Raw genomic sequence first — 16619 nt, forward strand, 5'->3', positions numbered from 1 at the left:
TTAAGGACCTTCTCGGTCTTGTTACGCCAGTATGCATGTGTATGGATTCTTGTATTATGTAGGCTACCTTGGAACACTCGGGTCATGCAGACAACTTCTCACCTCTTTTGCTCACACTGACTTAAAGTCTAAGGAAGCGGTTCTCAATTCTAGTCCTCGCTCCCCCCAGGTCTGCATGTTTTGCATGTCTCTCTTTGTTAGCACACCTGATTCGGATAATCAGCTCATTAGAAGTGAGCTCCTAGCGATTGACATGGTCCCTACACAGTGTTCATTGCTCCCCACTCCCTGAGCAGGGGAAATCCGTCAAAGTATACTTCACTTTGGAACATTGGTTCACGGATTTGTGCTGCGCAACTTCTTCACACATGGAGAAGTGTGACATCATTTACCTCTGTATACCTCGATACCTCACTGTATTACTCACTATGAATTGAACATATACATACGCTTTGAACTTGAATCACGGAGGGATGTCATGTGATGTCCAGTTCTCAGGGCACTTACGTTCGAATGGAACAAATGTCTGAAGCTATACAAGAAACTTACAAAATGTGAAGAGCAGGGGGCGCGAGGACTGGAATTGAGACCCGCTGGTCTAAGTGACATCTGACCGTTTCAGCTGTCCTCCCTAACATCCCTCTACATGTTAGATACAGCCCCATTTTTAGGTCAATTAAGAGGCCAACTTGCATTCGTTAGCCTTTCACACTGTCTCGAGGACTTTGATTGCTTCCACGTTAGTTCATGTTCCTTCTTTTGTTCATTCAAAATATATAGATGTCTTCATCATTTAATGCTCTCTTAGCTTTTATTTAAACCAGTGTTTTTGATAATATCAGCAGGTCTCATCTCAGCCAGAAGATCTCCCCCTTCTGTGGCCACAGACAATGCCACAGCAAGACCAGAAGTGGGTGTCGGAAGCACTTTTTAGGGTTGGTGCAAAGGGAAAGCTGGAACTGCGTGAAAACCTACAGTTGTGGTATCACCCCCCTCCACCAGCCCTGTTGTACCACCAAGCTCCAACACCTGATTTTTTTCACAGCGTCTCTTGCTCTGGATGCCATATAAGCTGTGGAAGGTGCGGCTCCAGTGTACTAACCCTGCCTGTGCCACGCAACAGCTGTGTGGTGGTGGACTGCACAGGAGGGTACGACAGGTGTTAGACATTGACAGATACTGCAACCTGGTGACAGAGACCCTGATCTGCACCAGGTGTAGAACCAGCTACCTGTCCTGGAGTCATGCTGTGCTGCAGCAGTTGGACCTGGCCCATCGATCTGAATTCAGGGTCATCCTCACACGCAAGTAATTATTTTGCAGTCATTTTCACTTATGTGCTACCTTTTTTGATAAATATTTCCTACAATAATTAGATACCTTACAATAAGATACATAAATTAATACTTTTTTCCAAGGTATGCCTGTGACATTCGGGTTCTTCGCTTGCTGCGTGAGAGGGGCATGGGGAATGGCCCAGTGAGGATCATCGGCCAGCCGAGAGAGAACCACAGTGAGGAGTGGTTGAAACGTGCACTTCGGTACACATCGGAGTGTGTGGCCTTTTTTGATAATCGTGGCCTGCATCCGGTGCACTTCCAGGAGCCACCACCCCTTGCTTCAGTACCCAGCTACAAATGGCTCCTCACTGTATACAGTCAGGACATCCTCAACAGGCTCGATCACATAAAGGCCAGCATAACATCCACGTATGGATCAATTTTAAAAATGGATTCAACTAATATGGCATTATCTGGATGCCATATAAGCTGTGGAAGGTGCGGCTCCAGTGTACTAACCCTGCCTGTGCCACGCAACAGCTGTGTGGTGGTGGACTGCACAGGAAGGTACGACAGGTGTTAGACATTGACAGATACTGCCACCTGGTGACAGAGACCCTGATCTGCACCAGGTGTAGAACCAGCTACCTGTCCTGGAGTCATGCTGTGCTGCAGCAGTTGGACCTGGCCCATCGATCTGAATTCAGGGTCATCCTCACACGCAAGTAATTATTTTGCAGTCATTTTCACTTATGTGCTACCTTTTTTGATAAATATTTCCTACAATAATAAGATACCTTACAATAAGATACATAAATTAATACTTTTTTTCCAAGGTATGCCTGTGACATTCGGGTTCTTCGCTTGCTGCGTGAGAGGGGCATGGGGAATGGCCCAGTGAGGATCATCGGCCAGCCGAGAGAGAACCACAGTGAGGAGTGGTTGAAACGTGCGCTTCGGTACACATCAGAGTGTGTGGCCTTTTTTGATAATCGTGGCCTGCATCCGGTGCACTTCCAGGAGCCACCACCACTTGCTTCAGTACCCAGCTACAAATGGCTCCTCACTGTATACAGTCAGGACATCCTCAACAGGCTCGATCACATAAAGGCCAGCATAACATCCACGTATGGATCAATTTTAAAAATGGATTCAACTAAGAAGGTCAGATAAGCTGCTTACTTGACTGTACCCTTATCTATAATGTATTTTTAGACCGAGAGAGCTTTATTTTTTTCAGTGTAACTGATTTGGATGCCAGTTGTATTATTTGCTATGCTTATTGTTTCTTTCAGATCACCAAGAAGTTGAGCGGGCCTGCGAAAGGCACAGCACAGTGGCTTACCTCAGTGGGCAATGAGATAGGTCAGGTGCTGATGAGTGTCCTGACTGCGAATGAAGGGGCTGGGTTAGACCTCATGGCTGCAGGGCTCATGGAGCGATACCGGAGTGCTGGTGTTGATCCTCCCACTGTCATTTATGTGGACTGTGATTGTTGCAAGACAGTGGGAGAGACTAAATTGAAGAGGCGGTTCAGCGGCTGGCCCGATGTCATCGTCCGCCTAGACATTTGGCATTTTATGCGACGTCTGGCAGTAGGGTGCACCACTGATGCCCACCAGTTGTACCCTACTTTTATGGCTAGGCTGTCATCCTGTATTTTTGAGTGGGATGCAGGGGATCTCACTCTGCTGAGACGGGCCAAAAGGGAGCAACTCATCCAACAGGGCTGGCCTACACTGACGGAGGCAGAACTGGACCATCATTTAACTAAAGCTGAGCTGCTCCAGCACTGCAGGAGGAGAACACGAGGAGAAGAAACCACTATCCACCTCCTTGATATGCTCATCAGAGAGCTCATGGGTGGCAAGGGGAATGATGCTCTTGGTGTTCCACTACTTGACAGTGTGAGAATGCAGCACATCTGGAATGTCCAGAGGCGGCACGTCACCTGTATCCAAGATCCTCCAAATGTGCCGCTCTATACTGAAACTGGAACTACAAACAAGGGTGGGGTGGTTCTAAAAACCTATCGTTGTGCCAGAGGCTCCACATCCCTGGAATCATTTCACTGCCACCTAAGCAGATTTATTCCAGGTTTGTCCTGTCAGAATATACCACATTTTGCCACTAATTCATGTTTATCAAGATATTTGCAGATTAAATTTTCTGTTTTGCATTTTCTCAAAGCAATATTTGGCTTTCTATTTCTTTTTCTAGGGAACAGCGCAAACAGCCTGAACTTCCAGATTTATCTCCTGGAAGGTTTATTACGCTGGAATCAGGACCGGGCTGAAGCTGCTGTTGCAGATGAAGGTTCAACTCTGCGCTCTTACACAGGGGAGCTGGTTTACTCTGTCAATGAGAACTACAATAAGTTGTATGGCAGGAAATTGGTCCCAAGCTTCACTCGACCTGCAGTATACACAGGTAAAAATGTTTTGATAAATGCAGCTCATGATGTAGCATGTTTTTGTTAAAATTACAATTGCTTTTGGACAGTAATAATGTAATTTTGACATATCAGAGAAAAATTATACTACCAGAATATTTGTACATTATTCTGTGTTCTAGGTTTCAGGGGAGAAAATAAAATACATAGTAGAATATAGAGTAATCCTGTCTTTTTATGATACCCTCTGAATTAGATATATATTGTTCATACAGAAGTGGACAACAAAATATTTACTGCATTTCTGAATAAACCTTTCTGCATAATTTCCATTAAAAACGTTTTCTGTTACAAATATTTCCTCAGGAGAGCTCATTGGAGTACAGTACTTGTTGAGGCAGAATAGTCAGCCCCTGGAGGACATGTGCCCTACCTCTGAGAGGACCTCTCATTTGCTGGAGGAGATAGATGTGGAGGAGCAAGTGGAAAGGGATGAGGGTTTCATTGATTTCTTTGGAGAGGAAGCCACAGTGGCAAATCTTGTGGCATCAGATGACTTAGTCCTTTCAGGTCCACCAGTTCTACCAGCTGCACCAGTTCCCAGTGTCCAGGCTCCTTCAGCTGCACCAGTGCCCATTGTAGCTGCACCTGTGCCCAGTGTCCAGACTCCACCAGTGCCCAGTGTCCAGGCTCCTTCAGCTGCACCAGTGCCCAGTGTCCAGACTCCACCATGGCCCAGTGTCCAGGCTCCTTCAGCTGCACCATTGCCCAGTGTAGCTGCACCAGTGCCCAGTGTCCAGGCTCCTTCAGCTGCACCAGTGCCAAGTGTAGCTGCACCAGTGCCCAGTGTCCAGGCTCCACCATGGCCCAGTGTCCAGGCTCCTTCAGCTGCACAAGTGCCCAGTGTAGCGGCACCAGTGCCCAGTGTCCAGGCTCCTTCAGCTGCACAAGTGCCCAGTGTAGCTGCACCAGTGCCCAGTGTCCAGGCTCCTTCAGCTGCACCAGTGCCCAGTGTCCAGGCTCCACCACTGCCCAGAGTGTGGGCTCCTTCAGCTGAACCAGTGCCCAGTGTAGCTGCACCAGTGCCCAGTGTCCAGACTCCACCAGTGCCCAGTGTCCAGGCTCCTTCAGCTGCACCAGTGCCCAGTGTAGCTGCACCAGTGGCCAGTGTCCAGGGCAGGGATGCCTCCAGGACAGGATTGAAAACCACTGATCTAGGGATGTGTGAGTAAAAGGGCAGGAGCCAACTTGGAGAATGCGGGCATCGATCCCGCTACCTCTCGCATGCTAAGCGAGCGCTCTACCATTTGAGCTAATTCCCCTGGCCTTTCAAGAATGACGAGCATAGCTGGGAATGACGGGTTTGATGCAAAGAGGCTGTCCCTCCTCTGGGCTTGCTCCTTTGCACTGGCCGAGATTATGTTGTCGAATTAACAAAGAGATTAAGCTTTTGTGTTTAAGGACCTTCTCGGTCTTGTTACGCCAGTATGCATGTGTATGGATTCTTGTATTATGTAGGCTACCTTGGAACACTCGGATCATGCAGACAACTTCTCACCTCTTTTGCTCACACTAACTTAATATCTAAGGAAGCGGATCTCAATTCTAGTCCTCGCTCCCCCCAGGTCTGCATGTTTTGCATGTCTCTCTTTGTTAGCAAACCTGATTCGGGTCGAAACGTGAAGCTTTATTGTCTCATTGCATTCACAAACATTATGGCAGGTTTTTTCCAATCAGGCAGACACTAATGGCTAAGCCTGGCCGGTTAGCTCAGCTGATTAGTGTGTGGTGCTAATAACGCCAAGGTTGCGGGTTCGATCCCGGTACTGGCCAGCTGTTATTATTGTCTGGGGGCTCATCTCTGCTCTGCTCTGCTCTTCAGCTCTGACAAAGAGTAGGGTGATCTCACTGAAATCCCTGCTTGCTAAGCAGAGAATTGTTGTAGCTGAAATAGCTCAGTTGGGAGAGTGTTAGACTGAAAATCTAAAGGTCCCTGGTTCGATCCTGGGTTTTGGCAACATCTCCCACACTTTTCCCTTTTTTGAGGCGGGCCATTGACCAAAAATCACTGGGTTCCAACCTCTCTGTATAACTGCTTCCCCACAGCCAGAGAGCTATCTGTTTCCAAGTTGGCCTCCAACCAAGCAGTTTCGGTTCCATGGTGTAATGGTCAGCACTCTGGGCTTTGAATCCAGCGATCTGAGTTCGAATCTTGGTGGAGCCTCTGTGCTTTCTTGCCGCAGGAAAAGATAAAACAGCACTAGTTTGGCGATGGTGCCAGTGTTTGTGGCCCTGTAAGCAAGAGCTGCACCAGTTAAGGTTCCATGGTGTAATGGTTAGCACTCTGGACTCTGAATCCAGTGATCAGAGTTCAAATTTCGGTGGGACCTATTTTGCCACCAGTTTGCGCAAGACAATGTCTGAAATACTTTTCGGCACCTTTTAGTCCAAAAAAATTAACTAACGTAGAGAGTGTGGCCGCATTGCATCGGTGCTCAGTCTGTCTCTTTAGGGCAGTGGTTCTCAAACCTGTCCTGGAGGCACCCCTGCCCTGCACATTTTTATTGTCTCCCTTATTAGACACACCCAAATAAGGTCTCGTGGTCTCTACTAATGAGCTGATGATTTGAAACAGGTGTGTTAGATGAGGGAAACATTCAAAATGTGAAGGGCAGGGGTGCCTCCAGGACAGGTTTGAAAACCACTGCTTTAGGGAACTGTGCGTAAAATGGCACTGTTTTGCAACCAATTTGCACAGGACCATGTCTGAAATACTTTTTGGCAGCTGTGAGCCCAAAAAAAGCTAACGTGGGAGTGTGGCAGCATTGCGTCAATGCTCAGTCGGTCTCTTTAGGGCAATGGTTTTCAAACCTTTCCTGGAGGCACCCCTGCCCTGAACATTTTGTATGTGTCCCTTATTAGACACACCCGAATCAGGTCTTGCAGTCTCTACTAATGAGCTGATGATTTGAAACAGGTGTGTTAGATGAGGGGAAATGCGAAATGTGCAGGGCAGGGATGCCTCCAGGACAGGATTGAAAACCACTGATCTAGGGATGTGTGAGTAAAAGGGCAGGAGCCAACTTGGAGAATGCGGGCATCGATCCCGCTACCTCTCGCTTGCGCCTACTGCTTCCCACCGACTGAGCCAAAGTAAGCACAAAGCCCACATGAGCCGATCGCGTTTCGCCTGTGGCTTACTTTTGACCAATCGCGTTTCGCCTGTGGCTTACTTTTGACCAATCGCGTTTCGCCTGTGGCTTACTTTTGATCAATCGCGTTTCTCTTCCGTGGCTTACTTTTCTCCAATCGCGTTTCTCTCCTGTGGCCTCCTTTTGACCAATCCCCGGTCGTTGTTATTGTCATCTTTGTTAAAGGTAAGGCTATTACTTCATTCATTGAAAATTGGTCATTATTTGTTCATATACAGTGTGTATTTTTGGAAAATGAATCGTGTCAGTATAGCTAGCTAGCATGTACAGTTCATGCTTTCTTCAGTACCTGTGAACCTGTAACTTTTCACATGATAAATGATCAGATAAGTTAAATTTATCGACCGTCAGCTAATTAAGCTATGCTACTGTCAACAATGATGTGTTTATTGTCTAAGAAATCATGGTTTCTGGGCCCTATGAATGAAAATAATGATTAAACTATTTACATTTATATTTGGTATTAACACATAATAACACACACACATATTAATTGTAAAAATAGTTACCAAATTGTTGTGGAGATATGGAAAACTGCATTTACCAAGAAATAATTGATATTTTCTAAAATAATGTAATAATAACTACTTTTTTTTTTATAAAAAAAACATTGAGAGTCTTAACTAAAAACAAACAAAAAAAGGCCAAATGTATCCATACAGGCTTGTTGAGCAGAATTCTTTAAAAAATGTAAAAAAATATTTCTGTTCAAAGGCTTTTGACTGAAAGTGTATATTAACACTAATCTGCATTTACTAGGGAGAAGTCATTGGACCTGATGGCATCGCTGGGTGGGACAAGGTCCAGGATCTGGCTGGTTTCCTGGTGGGTCTTCGTGAGGCTCCTTACCTCTCCGACCTGCAGGTGACAGAGGCCATCCAGCTGTGGACAGCTCTCCCTGACGTTGATAAACAGCGGGTCAACTATCAGCCTCGACATCAGCCTCAGCTGACACATGGGCGCTTTAAGGCACCGAAGCGGTCCGGAGTCACACCGGGTGTGGAGAGTGTGAAACGGTGTCTGATTGGACATCCTGGGGGTCCAGCACAGTGGCCCAGCACCAGCCGCTTGGTTGAGGCCATTTGTATGAAGCTGTGTGCTTTACACAAGTCACCGACCAAGAAGGCTGGAGTTTGCACCCCCAGGTGGTCTAAAATCCTTTCAGATTACCACCACATCCGAGACCTGGTGCTTAACAGTCGAAGGCTGATGGATGAAACAATGATCCAGCTGTTTGAGCTGAACCAGAGGACACTCATTCAGTGGTAAGCAAGGCACATTATTTGGTTCCAGGGAACTGAATACTTCTGTACACACACACACACATATATATATATATATATATATATATATATATATATATATATATATATATATTTTACAAGTAATTTACTTTCAGGTTTCAACGGCAGCAGAAGAATCAGGAAATGAGTGTCCTCGCCCAGGGACTGACTCCATCTGACCCAATTGATGTGGCTGATACGCAGCTTCCTCTGCCGAGGGAAAAATTGGATGACGTGCCATCAACATCAGGCCCAAAACATCAATTTATCCTTCCGCCAAATCGAGAAGGACAGGCTCCAATTCTGCGACCGGGTCGCCGGCCCACTGCTGCCAAAAGGGAGTGCCCTATCGCACCCGTCCCCACAGCAGCAGGAGTTGTGCAGCCCATTTCAGCACCTGGGTCACTGTTAGGCACACTAGTCCTTAACCCAGACATGGCTGTGTCGATGGAGATTTCATCTTCTGGTGCTTTGACATCCGGTCCAGGCCCAGCTCCGCCTGCTCCAGCGCCTGCTCCAGCGCCTGCTCCAGCGCCTGCTCCAGCGCCTGCTGCTTCTGTGTCCCGTTACACCCAGAGGAACAGGCTCCGGCGGGCCCTGGAGACGGAAAGCGGAGTCCATAAGAGGAAGTATGTGAGAGGGGTAACTTTTAACAAGTGCAGCGAATGTGGGCAGCCCAAAACTAAAGAGTTTGGTCATAGCCGATATGGGAATGCCACATTTTGCTCACGCTCCTCTAATGGAAAAACTTTAGATGATTGGTTGGCAGAACAGCGGCAGGCAAAATAAATGACAAACTCCGCCTCCATAGTAAATAATTTATTTCCTGTGTATATTTTGTATATATTATATGGGCCCACTCTTTTCATATATTTTTTTTTAATATAAGTAGTACATAATATCTTTCCTGTATATATATATATATATATATATATATATATATATTGTTTATATTATATGGGCCCACTCTTTTCATATTTTTTTTTATACAAGTACATTATATCTGTCCTGTATATATTTTGTTTATATTATATGGGCCCACTCTTATCATATTGTCCTTTTTATATTGTGTGTATGTATGTGTGTGTTCATTTTAATAAAACATTTTGTATATTTTACTTGGGCCCACTCTTTTATATTGTTCTTTTTATATTGTGTGTATGTGTTTGTATTCATTTTAATAGAACATTTTTTTGATCAGATAAAAAAAATCTGCTAAATCATATCAATCAAATCATATCCACACACACAAAACATATTTGAAGAAACGTTTTTTATTAATTCTATTTAAACACAAACATGAAAAAGTTTTTTTTAATAATACACACACACACTCACACAAATCTATGTAGTATAAAAGCAATCAATGGTATGTCATAGATAACAAAATAAAAGTCTCGGTTTATTGCACACTTAACAATACACGACGTGGACATATGACGTCACGGCTCATCTGAGAGAGCACGGGTTTGAATCCAGGCCGCGGAGGGTAGAATTGTTTCACATGTAATAACAACTCTTCAAAACGCAGAAACATATACCCCGAGTATTGCCGCAGGGGAAATCCTTTGGCGTTTTCACGTGTTCTGCGTCTTTTTCACTTGCGTGCGGGGCTCAAAGATTGGACCCCTTCCTTCGCGCAGCGAGCGCTCTACCATTTGAGCTAATTCCCCTGGCCTTTCAAGAATGATGAGCATAGCTGGGAATGATGGGTTTGATGCAAAGAGGCTGTCCCTCCTCTGGGCTTGCTCCTTTGCACTGGCCGAGATTATGTTGTCGAATTAACAAAGAGATTAAGCTTTTGTGTTTAAGGACCTTCTCGGTCTTTTTACGCCAGTATGCATGTGTATGGATTCTTGTATTATGTAGGCTACCTTGGAACACTCGGATCATGCAGACAACTTCTCACCTCTTTTGCTCACACTGACTTAAAGTCTAAGGAAGCGGTTCTCAATTCTAGTCCTCGCTCCCACCAGGTCTGCATGTTTTGCATGTCTCTCTTTGTTAGCACACCTGATTCGGATAATCAGCTCATTAGAAGTGAGCTCCTAGTGATTGACATGGTCCCGACACACTGTTCATTGCTCCCCACTCCCTGAGCAGGGGAAATCTGTCAAAGTATACTTCATTTTGGAACATTGGTTCACGGATTTGTGCTGCGCAACTTCTTCACACATGGAGAAGTGTGACATCATTTACCTCGATACACCACTGTATTACTCACTATGAATTGAACGTATACATACGCTTTGAACTTGAATCACGGAGGGATGTCATGTGATGTCCAGTTCTCAGGGCACTTACATTCGAATGGAACAAATGTCTGAAGCTATACGAGAATCTTACAAAATGTGAAGAGCAGGGGGCGCGAGGACTGGAATTGAGGCCCGCTAGTCTAAGTGACATCTGACCATTTCAGCTGTCCTCCCTAACATCCCTCTACATGTTAGATACAGCCCCATTTTTAGGTCAATTATGGAAGTTTATTTCCGATCAGGCAGAAACGGATGGCTAAGACAGGCCGGTTAGCTCAGCTGGTTAGAGCGTGGTGCTAATAACGCCAAGGTCGCGGGTTTGATCCCCGTACTGGCCAGCTGTTTTTATTGTCTGGGGGCTCATCTCTGCTCTGCTCTTCAGCTACGACAAAGAGTAGGGTGATCTCACTGAAATAAATGCTTGCTAAGCAGAGGTGTGTTGTAGCCGAAATAGCTCAGATGAGAGAATGTTAGACTGAAGATCTAAAGGTCCCTGGTTCGATCCCGGGTTTCGGCAACATCTCCCACACTTTTCCCTTTTTTGAGGCGGGCCATTGACCAAAAATCACTGGGTTCCAACCTCTCTGTATAACTGCTTCCCCACAGCCAGAGAGCTATCTGTTTCCAAGTTGGCCTCCAACCAAGCAGTTTCGGTTCCATGGTGTAATGGCACTCTGGGCTTTGAATCCAGCGATCTGACTTCGAATCTCGGTGGAGCCTGTGTGCTTTCTTGCCGCAGGAAAAGATAAAACAGCACTAGTTTGGCGATGGTGCCAGTGTTTGTAGCCCTGTGAGCAACAACTGCACCAGTTAAGGTTCCATGGTGTAATGGTTAGCACTCTGGACTCTGAATCCAGTGATCCGAGTTCAAATCTCAAAAACCTGCACATTTTTATTGTCTCCCTTATTAGACACACCCAAATAAGGTCTCGCAGTCTCTACTAATGAGCTGATGATTTGAAACAGGTGTGTTAGATGAGGGAAACATTCAAAATGTGAAGGGCAGGGATGGTTAGCACTCTGGACTCTGAATCCAGTGATCCGAGTTCAAATCTCGGTGGGACCTATTTTGCCACCAATTTGCGCAGGACAATGTCTGAAATACTTTTCGGCACCTTTTAGTCCAAAAAAATTAACTAACGTAGAGAGTGTGGCCGCATTGCATCGATGCTCAGTCTGTCTCTTTAGGGCAGTGGTTCTCAAACCTGTCCTGGAGGCACCCCTGCCCTGCACATTTTTATTGTCTCCCTTATTAGACACACCCAAATAAGGTCTCGCGGTCTCTACTAATGAGCTGATGATTTGAAACAGGTGTGTTAGATGAGGGAAACATTCAAAATGTGAAGGGCAGGGGTGCCTCCAGGACAGGGCTGGAGGTGTGGAGTGATGATGGAAGGAAGTAGCGTAGATTCCGGAAGTGATCCGGAAATGGAGGATGTGGATAGTGGAGGCGACGAGAATGGAAGTAGTAAGTGGAGTGTAGTAGAAAATCGGAAAAGAAAGAAACAATCTTCAGAATCGGGTAGTGAGAAAGGAAATCTCCAGACTAGAAGAAGGAAAGAGGAATATAAGGTATTGTTGAAGTTTGTTGACTCGGTAAATGCGATTAATCCGTTGAAGCTGACGAAAACATTGAAAGAAATGATAGGGACAGTTGAAACCATTACGACTTTGAGGGATGGCAATCTGTTGTTGTTTTGTAAAGACAGTAGGCAGCAAAAATCAGCTCTGGGTATAAAATCGATGATTGGACATAAGGTGTTGTGCTCGATACCGGAAGAAAAGAATTGGGTTAGAGGTGTTGTAACAGGGATTCCGACAGATGTCACGGAGGAGAAGATTAAAAGAAATATCACGGGAGCAGCAGTAAAGTTTGTTAAACGGCTCAAGTGTGTTAGAAATAACGAGAAGATGGACAGCCTCTCAGTAATGATAAACTTTGATGAAAATAAAATGCCAGAGAAAGTTTATTTAGGATTTGTAAGATATGCAGTAAGACCATACGTTCCTCCGCCGCTAAGATGTCTGCTTGCTAAGCTAAGCAGAGTTTGTTGTAGCCGAAATAGCTCAGTAGGGAGAGCATTAGACTGAAGATCTAAAGGTCCCTGGTTCGATACCGGGTTTTGGCAACATCTCCCACACTTTTCCTTTTTTTGAGGCGGGCCATTGACCAAAAATCACTGGGTTCCAACCTCTCTGTATAACTGCTTCCCCACAGCCAGAGAGCTATCTGTTTCCAAGTTGGCCTCCAACCAAGCAGTTTCGGTTCCATGGTGTATTGGCCCTGTGAGCAACAGCTGCTCCAGTTAAGTTTCCATGGTGTAATTGTTAGCACTCTGGACTCTGAATCCAGTGATCTGAGTTCAAATCTTGGTGGGACCTATTTTGCCACCAGTTTGCGCAGGACAATGTCTGAAATACTTATCGGCACCTTTTAGTCCAAAAAAATTAACTAACGTAGAGAGTGTGGCTGCATTGCATCGATGCTCAGTCTGTCTCTTTAGGGCAGTGGTTCCCAAACCTGTCCTGGAGGCACCCCTGCCCTGCACATTTTTATTGTCTCCCTTATTAGACACACCCAAATAAGGTCTCGCGGTCTCTACTAATGAGCTGATGATTTGAAACAGGTGTGTTAGATGAGGGAAACATTCAAAATGTGAAGGGCAAGGGGTGCCTCCAGGACAGGTTTGAAAACCACTGCTTTAGGGAACTGTGCGTAAAATGGCACTGTTTTGCAACCAATTTGCACAGGACCATGTCTGAAATACTTTTTGTTAGCTGTGAGCCCAAAAAAAGCTAACGTGGGAGTGTGGCAGCATTGCGACAACGCTCAGTCGGTCTCTTTAGGGCAATGGTTTTCAAACCTTTCCTGGAGGCACCCCTGCCCTGAACATTTTGTATGTCTCCCTTATTAGACACACCCAAATCAGGTCTTGCAGCTCTTTTTTCTTGGCTTTGGGCAAGAAGGCTCATTGGTCTAGGGGTATGATTCCTTGGAACACTCGGATCATGCAGACAACTTCTCACCTCTTTTGCTCACACTGACTTAAAGTCTAAGGAAGCGGTTCTCAATTCTAGTCCTCGCTCCCCCCAGGTCTGCATGTTTTGCATGTCTCTCTTTGTTAGCACACCTGATTCTGATAATCAGCTCATTAGAAGTGAGCTCCTAGTGATTGACATGGTCCCTACACAGTGTTCATTGCTCCCCACTCCCTGAGCAGGGCAAATCCGTCAAAGTATAATTCACTTTGGAACATTGGTTCACGGATTTGTGCTGCGCAACTTCTTCACACATGGAGAAGTTTGACATCATTTACCTCTGTATACCTCGATACACCACTGTATTACTCACTATAAATTGAACGTATATATACGCTTTGAACTTGAATCACGGAGGGATATCATGTGATGTCCAGTTCTCAGGGCACTTACGCTCCAATGGAACAAATGTCTGAAGCTATACGAGAAACTTACAAAATGTGAAGAGCAGGGGGTGCGAGGACTGGAATTGAGACCCGCTGGTCTAAGTGACATCTGACCGTTTCAGCTGTCCTCCCTAACATCCCTCTACATGTTAGATACAGCCCCATTTTTAGGTCAATTAAGAGGCCAACTTGCATTCGTTAGCCTTTCACACTGTCTCGAGGACTTTGATTGCATGTTCCTTCTTTTGTTGATGCTGAAATAGCTCTTTTTTCCTGGCTTTGGGCAAGAAGGCTCGTTGGTCTAGGGGTATGATTCTCGCTTTGGGTGCGAGAGGTCCTGGGTTCAAATCCCGGATGAGCCCTAGTTTAGGTTAAAACGTGAAGCTTTAGTGTCTCATTGCATTCACAAACATTATGGCAGGTTAGCTCAGCTGGTTAGAGCGTTGTGCTAATAACGCCAAGGTCGTGGGTTCGATCCCCGTACTGGCCAGCTTTTTTTGTTGTCTGGGGGCTGTTTTTGTTGTCTGGGGGCAGCTGTGAGCCCAAAAAAAGCTAACGTGGGAGTGTGGCAGCATTGCGTCAACGCTCAGTCGGTCTCTTTAGGGCAATGGTTTTCAAACCTTACCTGGAGGCACCCCTGCCCTGAACATTTTGTATGTCTCCCTCATTAGACACACCCAAATCAGGTCTTGCAGTCTCTACTAATGAGCTGATGATTTGAAACCGGTGTGTTAGATGAGGGGAAATGCGAAATGTGCAGGGCAGGGATGCCTCCAAGACAGGATTGAAAACCACTGATCTAGGGATGTGTGAGTAAAAGGGCAGGAGCCAACTTGGAGAATGCAGGCATCGATCCCGCTACCTCTCGCTTGCGCCCACTGCTTCCCACCGACTGAGCCAAAGTAAGCACAAAGTAAGCCCACATGAGCCAATCGCGTTTCGCCTGTGGCTTACTTTTGACCAATCGCGTATCGCCTGTGGCTTACTTTTGACCAATCGCGTTTCGCCTGTGGCTTACTTTTGAACAATCGCGTTTCTCTTCCGTGGCTTACTTTTGATTAATCGCGTTTCTCTCCTGTGGCCTCCTTTTGACCAATCGCCGTTGTTGTCATCTTTGTTAAAGGTAAGGCTATTACTTCATTCATTGAAAACTGGTCATTATTTGTTCATATACAGTGTGTATTTTTGGAAAATGAATCGTGTCAGTATAGCTAGCTAGCATGTACAGTTCATGCTTTCTTCAGTACCTGTGAACCTGTAACTTTTCACATGATAAATGATCAGATAAGTTAAATTTATCGACTGTCAGCTAATTAAGCTATGCTACTGTCAACAATGATGTGTTTATGGTCTAAGAAATCATGGTTTCTGGGCCCTATGAATGAAAATAATGATTAAACCATTTACATTTATATTTGGTATTAACACATAATAACACACACACATTTTAATTGTAAAAATCGTTACCAAATTGTTGTGGAGATATGGAAAACTGCATTTACCAAGAAATAATTGATATTTTCTAAAATAATGTAATAATAATGACTTTTTTTATAAAAAAACATTGAGAGTCTTAACTAAAAACAAACAAAAAAAAGGCCAAATGTATCCATATGGGCCAAAGTATGTGGGAATAGTGCTCATTTTAATTTAGGTAGACCAGAAAGTTAAAAACACAGAAAAATGGCTGAGATTTTAAGAGGTAAAAGCACCTGGTGTAACCCTGGGGTAAGATGACAACATTTGAAGTATGATATGTTTAATGTAATATTTTGTAGCCTGGTGTGTGTGTAATCATGGTTTAAGATGACAGCATTGAAAATAAAAGGAAATTTCAGACTTCATATTGACGTTACATATTTTATATGTCAGGGATTCCTGTCCTTTGTAGAAAACTCATCTTCAGGACAATTTATGTAATGGCCATGTTTATTACCACAGTAATATAGTTTATGTGTAGCTTGTTAAATTATTGTTACACACTTAACATACAGGTGTCTTTTAGATTGCAAAAGGTAGTAGTCTTTTTCTGATTTTCATTTCAGAAAATGTATGCATATCCCTCTTTTCAACGGCAATCTGCAACATCAAGCTGACTCCTCATGGCACCTTCGGTGGAGGCGAGGCGCCTTGAAAATGTGGAGTCTGGAAGGGCCAAACCTAAGGAGGAGGTGCTGTCAGAGGCCAGTACTTTTGTCAGCACAAACGGTGGAGACCCCAGTGACCAGTTTTTAGTACTGGCTCGCTGCAAACTTCAGTTTGGGAAGTACCAGGGCCAGAGATTTAGATGGCTCCTGGAAAACTCTCTGGGGTATGCCGTGTATTTGGTGCTCAGCATTTCCAATGAGACGGCGCAGACAACACCCCTGTCAGAAAATAAACAACTGTTCCTACAGTAAACTTCTCAAATTAGAGAGATGGCAGAAGAAGTGGAGAAGTATCAGAGGAAGCAGGAAATGCAGGCAGAAGCCCGGGCAACTGGAGACAAGGGCTGCTTGATGGTGGAGTTTGGTGACTTCCAGGGCCGGTCCATGAAAGATGTTTATGAGGACCAGAGCAAGGAGGCTCAAGCCCTCATCAGGTACCTCGTTAAGGCAGATGCCAGGCCCAAAACCAACATGGCCATTTTCAAGACATATGTCCTGAAAAGACGGGCTTCTGCTGTGGGCACCAGCGTACGTCAGCCTGCACCTCACGCTGCAACCTCCAGTGTTTCTGCAACCACTGCACCTCCACCTGCAGCTATCCAAACTGGTGTACAGAAGACCGCAA

At 45.2% G+C, this 16619-nt stretch overlaps 6 non-coding genes across 6 annotated transcripts; 5 read left to right on the forward strand and 1 right to left on the reverse strand.

Annotated features, from left to right (window-relative positions):
* Positions 1-4921: 4921 nt before the first annotated feature.
* trnaa-agc (transfer RNA alanine (anticodon AGC)) lies at positions 4922-4994 on the reverse strand. The gene has a single exon. It is a non-coding gene; the product is annotated as a tRNA-Ala (tRNA).
* Positions 4995-5616: 622 nt separating this feature from the next.
* On the forward strand, positions 5617-5689 carry trnaf-gaa (transfer RNA phenylalanine (anticodon GAA)). The gene has a single exon. It is a non-coding gene; the product is annotated as a tRNA-Phe (tRNA).
* Positions 5690-10686: 4997 nt separating this feature from the next.
* Positions 10687-10760, forward strand: trnai-aau (transfer RNA isoleucine (anticodon AAU)). Its single transcript has one exon. It is a non-coding gene; the product is annotated as a tRNA-Ile (tRNA).
* Positions 10761-12478: 1718 nt separating this feature from the next.
* Positions 12479-12551, forward strand: trnaf-gaa (transfer RNA phenylalanine (anticodon GAA)). The gene has a single exon. It is a non-coding gene; the product is annotated as a tRNA-Phe (tRNA).
* Positions 12552-14137: 1586 nt separating this feature from the next.
* On the forward strand, positions 14138-14209 carry trnap-ugg (transfer RNA proline (anticodon UGG)). The gene has a single exon. It is a non-coding gene; the product is annotated as a tRNA-Pro (tRNA).
* A 54-nt stretch (positions 14210-14263) lies between these two features.
* On the forward strand, positions 14264-14337 carry trnai-aau (transfer RNA isoleucine (anticodon AAU)). The gene has a single exon. It is a non-coding gene; the product is annotated as a tRNA-Ile (tRNA).
* The last annotated feature ends 2282 nt before the right edge of the window (positions 14338-16619 follow it).

Source organism: Carassius carassius, chromosome 8 (assembly GCF_963082965.1).
Source record: "Carassius carassius chromosome 8, fCarCar2.1, whole genome shotgun sequence".
Taxonomy (NCBI): Eukaryota; Metazoa; Chordata; class Actinopteri; order Cypriniformes; family Cyprinidae; genus Carassius; species Carassius carassius.